This window comes from Chrysemys picta, chromosome 2 (genome assembly GCF_011386835.1).
Source record: "Chrysemys picta bellii isolate R12L10 chromosome 2, ASM1138683v2, whole genome shotgun sequence".
NCBI classification, from domain to species: domain Eukaryota; kingdom Metazoa; phylum Chordata; order Testudines; family Emydidae; genus Chrysemys; species Chrysemys picta.
The window spans coordinates 180,077,888-180,086,707 of record NC_088792.1 but is presented as its reverse complement, the minus strand read 5'-3'; positions in this window follow the sequence as shown (position 1 = coordinate 180,086,707).

Sequence of the window (8,820 nt, the reverse complement as noted above, 5' to 3'; positions counted from 1 at the left end):
GTTTATATTCATTTCTTTCCTTCTCCTTTTCTCCCCTAAAAATGTTTATCAAGTCTGTGCTCTGAGATTTATTGTGTAAAACGGACAAAGAGTAGTATTTATTATGTACGTAAAGTTGCCTCCCTGATGAACCATTATACTATTGTGCTAAGTGTTCGTACTGGGCATAATTCCACCTATCTTTAAAGGAAAATGAGCAGAGAATGTTCAGTAGTCAAAGTAAGAATCATGGCTGACAATAGGCACTAAAGCAGAAATGTTCTCTACTCCAGTGGTTCTCAACCAGGGGTCCGGGGATCCCTGGGGGCCACAAGCAGGTTTCAGGGCACCGCCAAGCAGGGCCAGTGTTAGACTTGCTGGGGTCCAGGGCAGAAAGCCGAAGTCCCATCGCATGGGACTGAAGCCTGGGGCTCTGAGTCCCACCACCTGGGGCTGAAGCCGAAGCCTGAGCAATGTAGCTTCGCCAGGGCCCCAGGCAATTGTCCTGCTTGCTACCCACTAACACCAGCCCTGGCTTTTATATGCAGAAAATAAGTTATTGTGGCACAGGTGGGCTGTGGAGCAGTAGCATAGCTGGGGGGGGGAGCAGGGGTAGTGGCCGCTACCCCACTAAGCATGTTGTCAAAAAGTGGCGCCTTAGGGGTTAACATGGCGCCAGTGGGGCCCACGCTCTGCTCTGAAGCTTGGTGCTGCGGGCGCTGGGCTCCTACATCAAGGCAGGCTTTGTGGGCAGCAGCCAAGCTTCTTCCCCCGCCCCGCCCTGCCACCGATCAGCTGTCTCCCAGCAGGAGGGAGCAGCTGATCGGTGGCGGGGAGGGGGAAGAGCTGAGCTCCAGCAAGCTGGCCGCTCCTGGGAGGAGGAGAGATGGGGGCCCAGCTCCAGTAATACTTGGGGTCCGGTGTCCCCCTGAGGCCCCCACACACCTTCCCCGAGTTTCCCCTGGCCCCGACTTGCTGCCCCCGCCCCGGAGCAGAGTGTCCCTGTGTGTGGCTCCATGTGCAGGGTCCTAGTGCCCCCCCATCTCCACTGCCAGGACAGACTGACTCTGAGCCTCAGCCTGCCCTTCCCCCTCAGACCCTTCCCTTTTCCAGCAGGACCCTCCAGCAGCACAGGGGGGCCCCCCGCACGCAGTCACTGCTCCTTCCCCACACTGGGCAAGGAGGCAGCCCCATCCCTCACCCCCAGTGAGGCTACAGTCAGGGGCAGCAGCAGGGGAGGAGGCGCATGCAGCGCCCTCTGGCACCCACCACGGGGGAGGCGAGGGAGATTCCTGGATCTGAGAGGGGCCGTAGGAGCACATGCAGTGACCATGTGCTGCTGGGGAGGGAAGCAGGAAAGGGGGGCTCCCCCAGAGCTTGCTGCTGCCAGCAGGGAAAGGGCTGGGGGGGAGTCCTCTCTGGCCCCTGTCCTGGAGCAGCCTGCCTGCACCCTAAAATCATCCCCAGCCCTGCCCCACCCGAGCCCACACCCCCAATCAGAGCTTTCACCCCTCCACCGCACCCTCTGCCCGAGCCCTGAGCCCCTCCAGCACCCCAAACACCTTATCCCCAGTCCCAGCCAGAGCCTTCACCCCTACTCTCGCCCTGAGCCCCTCCCACACTGCAAACCCCTCATCTGCAGCCACACCCAACAGCCCTCACCCCATCCCTCTGCACCCCTCCCATCCCCAAACTCCCTCCCAGAGCCTGCACCAATCCCCTGCCCCAGCCCACTCCTGGGTCTGCTGTGCCTGGACTCCAGCCGCGCGCCGCGCAGGGAAGGAGAGCCTGGCGCGAGCAATCTGCTTCTCCTTTGGAGCTTTTAATTTAAAAAAGGCAGAAATCTGGTGGCTCCAGACAATACGGAGTCTTTTTTTCACATGGGGAGTAAGCTCCCAGTTTGCCCCCCCCCCCCCCACCTCAGAGGCTGCCTGCTCCGCTTTGGGGGGCTTTCCCCTTACAGCACTCACCTGCCAGGAGGTTGCAGTTTGAGGCTGGGGCTTTGGAGAGACAGACCCCTGGTGGTGTCGCCCCCCCCACACACACCCCAGCTGGTCTCAGCTGATCCCTTTGCTACAGTGTGTGCACAGGCCAGGGAGTGGGGGCTGGGCCAGCTTCGCAGTGCTTAGCTCTGGTGCCTCTCCCGAGCTCGCAGAGGGGTTTGCGGAGTGGGGGGGGGGGGCGCCCCCTCCCCCCCGCTTGGACCCAGCCTTGGGCTTCTGACACAGCAAATCTGGCATTGTGGGGGTATGGTGCGTGGGGAGAGGAAAGCCCCTGGTATCGGGCAGTAGCTTCCACCACATAATCAAATGTGGTAGAAACATCATCTGTACACATGTAACACTTACCACTACAGCATTAGTCAGTCTGAATCCCTTGCAAGACCCAAGAGGCCCACATTTTTTTTAAACATTTTGTCTTCGCCCTTTTGTCGGCGCTTTTTTAAATGCAAAATAACACACGTACTTATAAAACAATATCATTCTTGTGTTTTTATTTTAAGTACAAAATAAATATAATGAATTTAAAAGTATGTAATTAGTAATTTGATGTGTCGGGTGGAGCCTTTTTTTTAATGTGTTCGCTCTCCCTGATGTTAGAATCTGGCTATGCCCCTGCTGTGGAGTTTTTATAGCATATTGGTGGGGGCCTCAGAAAGAAAAAGGTTGAGAACAACCCCTGTTCTACTCTATATAAAAATTTGATGAACTTGAATATAGAGGATCAGATTAGTATTGAAGGGGTAGGAAAACTCAACAAAATGGATGGGGCCACACTGGTAAAGGAATGCAGTGTATCATGGGGGGGACATAAAATAAAACCTGTAAAGTATTTTAGCACAGCAGCCTGACTCTGGCTGAGCACTAAAGGGTCCTCTGACACAAAAACAAAACAAACATTTTCTGGACTCTGCTAGGATCATTCACTTTATGGTGGCAATGTGCTCTTGGAATAGGTATCTAAGTTAATCTTTTGTAATTTTTCCCCTTATTTAGTTGAACTCAACCCTGTCTGTCTTAATTTGATTTTTAAACCTGGTTTATATTGCTTTAGCTTAGCTTCACAGGGACAGTTTAAAGTCACACCTTTATTTAAATTTGCACAACTCTGGATATACATTAAGACCTAAAATAGTTTTTTAGAAGCTTCTGGTTGTATACATAGCTTCTACCTATATAAAATAAGCCTGATCCAGTTGAGGGTGCTGTGTGAGATGTATCCAATCAAACTTTTAACTGATTGCTAGTTGCTAGGCCATTTTAGTGGCAGATATTGAGAGATTTGTATGGTTCTTTTAGAACTATATTTTGTATAGTATTTTCAGATGTCTATTTTTATTTCTATTTAATATGTCTATGGGCTGAGGTGATGGATATCATTTATACATGTAGACTAGTAGATAGCAGTTGTGGATTTTTAAATATGTAGGATGAATTTTCACAAACACTTTAATACATGGAAATATGCAGATTAATCTGTACCCAAAAAATAAAGCATATACATTTTTAAGAATGTGGATCAAAAACTTAAGAGTTTCTTGGCTAAGACCCTAATCCTGCCATGACTTTTGCACTTGCTTTCTGCACATGAGTAGACCTATTGTCTTCAGTGGAATTGGTTGCATGTAAATCTTTGCAGGATGTAGGCCTAAAGAACTATATGACGTTAGCCCCCTTCCATAAATGTCTCCACAGCCAATTCTGTGGCCCCAGGTGCAAGTATACTCATGCTGACTATAGCTTGCTTCTGTTTCTGACTCTAATATTAGTTAAAAGGTTCAGTGCTGTACAGTGTTGGTTTGGGACTGCTCACCTTTTTCCTTTGAAACCAGAAATGTGGTGTGCACTCTGAATTCCTATTCAACATCTCTCAGGTTCTTTGAACCCTGTAGTACCATTGAATTGAAGAAAGTGAGAAGATAGTTTAAGCACTTGTTCAGGTGGTTTTGTTTAAATCTTAGTGGTTTGTAAGAAAAAAATTTCTATATTCTTTGTATGACTTTGGGGATATATTTTACCTCATAGTACACAAGGTGTTGGCAGGAAATGTTAGTGCAAAACACTTCCCTCACCAAATGTGTCCATTTTGCCAGTGTTGCATACTTACTATAGTGGAAGAAGCTGTTGCATTTACTATAGTTGTGAATGTATTTGATGAGTGCCAGAAGGATCCTCTGTAACTGGACTTTCAGCTAATTACTAGACAGAAGAAACATATTGGAAAAAACTACTAATCAATAACATCTGAAATGTACATGTTACACTTCGATAAGAACTGAGCTGCAATGGAATAATACTGTTAACTAGATATGATCCCAGTAATCAAGTTATTGTCTGGATCTGAATTTCCTAAAAATTTGTGGGTGAGGTTTGGCTCTGGTGTTTCTTCTTAGGCCCATCTCTAGTTTTTACCTCTCTAATTGCAGAGGAGTATATAAACTATAAATTATTTTATGCTAACTGTAGGCCCGAAGTTGGATATTGGACACAATTTCCATAAGTCAGGATTCAGTTATTACAGTGGCAGTTATCCTAGTTAAGTCTGAAATGCATCTCCTGTTGTCAACTGCAGTCTCTCTTTTTATTTTTTTACTATTAAATAGTTACTGATAACATTCTCAAACACCTTTTGGGCTGAAAAGAAATGTTTTTCATGGTTTTTATAGGTCAGAGGTGATGTTTAAAAAACAACAACAAAAACCTTTCAGCAAAATCTATTAAGCCTTTTTTTTGAGAGAGAGAGAGAGAGAGAGAGAGAGAGAGAGGTGTATGCAGTGACAGACCAACCATTTTCTTCCATGTGCTCCTGTCAGATATTTTTAGCAAGTGTAATTCAGCAATAACCAGGGTGGGGGCTGAAGATATTTGTGTGTTTAAAAAAAAAAAAAAAAGGTCCTGCAAGGTAAACAACACTTCTTAGCTGAAACATATGTTCCACACTGTACATTGATAGCATGTTCTTATCACAATAAGTACAGTCTCTATGAAATCTATAGTAAAGACCTTTTGCTGTCTTACTGGGCAAATCCAGGAGAGAAGTCTCTGATAAGACAGACATGAGGCTGAGAAGAGATCGGAAGCACCAGGCACAATGACCCATGATCTGTTTATCACAACTGCACCCATTGTGGCTGGTTGGTTTGTGACTGAGCTAAAACATGTAAAAAATTGACATACCCAGTCAGAAAGATTCTTGATGCATGCTCTGTCTCTCTTCTTTTGTAAAACCTGTGGGAGCTGGTGAAGAAGGAAATTTATGAGGTTCCCCTTGAACAGTTTCTCTCACAATGTCCTCTTAGAAGGATGATGAAAGTTGGTATCCCTGCTCTTTGCAGGTCTTCAAAACAGCTGGATCTCCAGGGATCTGTTGATTCCAAGGATCACAGGAGGCTCTGTGCCTCCACTAAGCTGTCTGCCCCGGCTATTCCTCCCCATCACTGGCTTCTTGGCAGCACGGCTGTAATGGAGCTGCCCTACCAGGAATAATGCCGTAGTCACAGTTGCCCCTTGTCACACTATTAAGGGAGATCCCTGCCATGGAGTTGTCGTCTCAGGAGACAGCGGGGGAAACTGAGCAACTGACTGACTAGAGGAACAGTGAAACAGTGCTGTCAAAAATACAAATGAGAGAGGCAACTTTTTTTTTCCCTTTCATTTCTGTAGGAATCAGGTGTTAACTTGTAACCGGAGCAGGGACAAGCCAGGGGACCAGACATGTAATGTGTAACTTGCTGCTGTGGTTCAAAGCGTGGCTGTTAACGAAATACGAGACACACACACACACATCTAAATAAGCAGCCCTAATTAATGACTTGCGTTCTGTATCTGCATGTGCTCAGAGTCTCTATTTCTAAGGGCCCAAGCCTGCTTGCTGGGAATTCCCTGTGTTTGACAGCAGTGGCGCTTAGGCTGTGTGAGGAATGAGGGTAGGGGTGGCAGGTTTGTAGAAATTTTGGTGGTGCCCGGAACCCGCCCCCCAAACTCCGCCCCCCACCTGCCTAAGGCTCTGGGAGGGAGTTTGGGTGGAGGGAGGAGGTCTGGGGTGCAGGGCCTGGGCTGGGACAGGAGATTGGGGTGCAGGCTCTGGGAGGTAGTTTGGGTGCAGAGGGGGTGAGAGGTTGGCATCTGGGAGGGAGTTTGGGTGGGGAAGGGGGTCTGGGGTGCAAGCTCCAGAGTTTGGTTGCTGGGTGCAGGCTCCGGGCTGGGGCAGCGGGTGGGGGTGCAGGAAGGGGTGAGGGGTGCAGGCTCCGGGAGGGAGTATGGGGGCAGGAGAAGGTGTGTGGGAAGGGGGTGGGTGTGCAGGCTCTGGGATGGATCTTGGGGGTGGGAGGGGATGTGGAGGGAGGGGGTGCAGGGGTGAGGGGTTTGGGGTGAGGGGTTCATGATGCAGGAGGGGGTTCAGGGCTGGGGCACAGGGTTAGGGTGCGGGGGGATGAGGGCTCTGGCTGGGAATGAGGGGTTTGGGAAGGGCTCAGGGCTAGGGCTGGAGATGAGGGGTTTGGGATGTGGGAGGGGCTCAGGGCTGGGGCAGAGGGTTGCAGGGGCGGTGAAGGCTCTGGCTGGGGGTGCAGGCTCTGGGGTGGGGCAGGGCTGGGGATGAGTTTGGGGTGCAGGCAGGCTGCCCCAGGGCTGGGGCCAGAGAGGACTCCCCCAGCCCTCTCCACGCCAGCAGCACACTCACATTGCACCACTGTCACTAGACATGCTCCTAGGGCCCCTCTCAGATCCAGGAAGTCCCCTCGCCTCCCCTCTTGGGGGGGGGGGGCTGAAATAACATGTGCGCCTCCTCCCCTGCTGCTACCCCTCACTGGGGGTGAGGGATGGGGGTGTCCCTTACCCAATGTGGGGCAGGCACGGTGACTGCGGGCAGGGGGCCCCCTGTGCTGGTGGAGGGTCCTGCCAGAAAAAGGAAGGATCCGAGGCAGAAGCGCAGGGGCAGGGCAGGGCAGGCCGGTTGGGGGGCACTAGGACCCAGCGGGGGCAGTTCATGCCGGGAGCCAGAAGAGCGGAGTCAGTGTGGAGCTACAGGGGAGAGGGACCCCAGGGAGGTGTGTAGGGGCAGCAAGTGGAGGCTGAGGACACTAGGGGGAGGTGCAGGGGAAGAGACCCAGCCCCAAACGTTGGTGGAGCCGGGCCCCCGGGCCCTGAATACTGCTGGAGCACGGGGACCACGGGTCCAAATAACTCGCTGCCCCTGAATGAGGGGGTCAAGGCCGCCCCTTCTCTGAGCTGTCCCAGGGACTGTGGGAAAGGAGCCCTGACATAAGATGCAATCGCCCCGCAAGACCCATACGTGCCCCGGGGCCGGCCCCGCCTCACGGGGAGGAAATACATGGAGGCCTGTGAGGTGCTCAGCTGCTGGGGGGAGGGGCGGGAAAGGGAGCCAAGTCAGCCAGTCCCCTGGGCAGAGAGGGCGGGAAACCCCGAGCTACGGGCTGCTTAGCTGCCCTCTCCCCGCCCTGCTACTGCGGGCGCGGCTCTGATTGGCTGCCCCGCGCCGGGAAGGTTCGGGGGTGGAAGGTCGGGACTCCCCTGTGCCAAGGTTTCCGCTACAGCGCGGCTCCAGGCCGGGGAGGGCAGGTCAGTGCGGCGGGGGATAGGGCGCCTCGTGGCCGCGGGCCTGCAGGGTACTGGTCTGCAGTCCCACACGCCCGGCCCTGGGGCTCCCTGGGTGGGGGGAAGAGAGGGGGCAAGTACCTGGCTTTGTACCTCTCGCTTGGTGCTGAGCCGAGCTGTACGCGGGCAGTAGGGCGGGGGTTGAGCTAGGCTGTGCTGGGGGGAGGAGGTGCTAGTATTCGGGAGTGAGGTGTTTTCTGTGTGTTGCGGTTGGGGACCCCAGACTCTGGAGATGGTGACGTTCCCCTCTGGTCATGGCTGGTTCCTCGCCCTGCCAGGGCAGGACTGTTCTCTATTTGCTTCAAGAACTGCTTTCCTGTAGTCACTCTGCATCCCTCTGGGGTGATCGCAGGGGTCTGTCAACCCATCTTACAAAACCGAGCCTGAACCAGCCCCCACCTCTGAGTTTCCCCAGACTGTGGGGAGGTTTGGGTCCAGATTTGTGGCTGGCACCTGTGTGCGTACTGGGCTGAACCCAAACCTAGATCTAGACACCCCTGAGCCTGGAGAAAGTTCAGATCCAGATCTGATCATGGCAACATGGCCCAGTCTCTGGCTTTTCAGGGAAGTTCTGGGCTAGAGCTATTGCAGGACGATGAGGGTTTTTTTACCCCTTATAGGGACTTGCTTAAGATGCTTGACATGGAAACATTACCAATGGCCTCTGTTAAGGAGCAGCTTTAGTGCATCTGTCTCAAACCATTAGACACTGAACCATCTTCCTAACACATTGCTTCTCCTTGGGCTTCAGGTTCAGTGTTCATCAAACGCATTTAAAATCTATTTTTATATTCTGTACTTAATGTGTGTGATATCCTTTCACTTAGTCCAGAACTGTTAATTCATATGGGATGTTTCTCCCTCACACTTGCATCCAGATACACTAGTATCATGATATATGCTTTCATGTTCTTAGGATTTTAAGTTTGTGGTGTATGTTTGTTCTTGTTTCTCAGTGATTGCCAATAATTGTCTAAAAACAAAGCCGTATAGGGAAGTTTGCATTACTGTTGCCCAACCTTTAGTCATTATACATAATCTGTACATTATACATAGAGGACTTCGTTTCAAGTGTTATCAAGCTAATACCTTTGTGAGCATTAAAGTAAGTTAAAAATAAATATAAATTGTATAAAAACTGGGTAAAGGAAGGAGGGAATGAAAAGAATTAATATAGCTCTGATTTCCTTGTTATGTTCCCAGAATGGGTTTGGACTGGATCGGT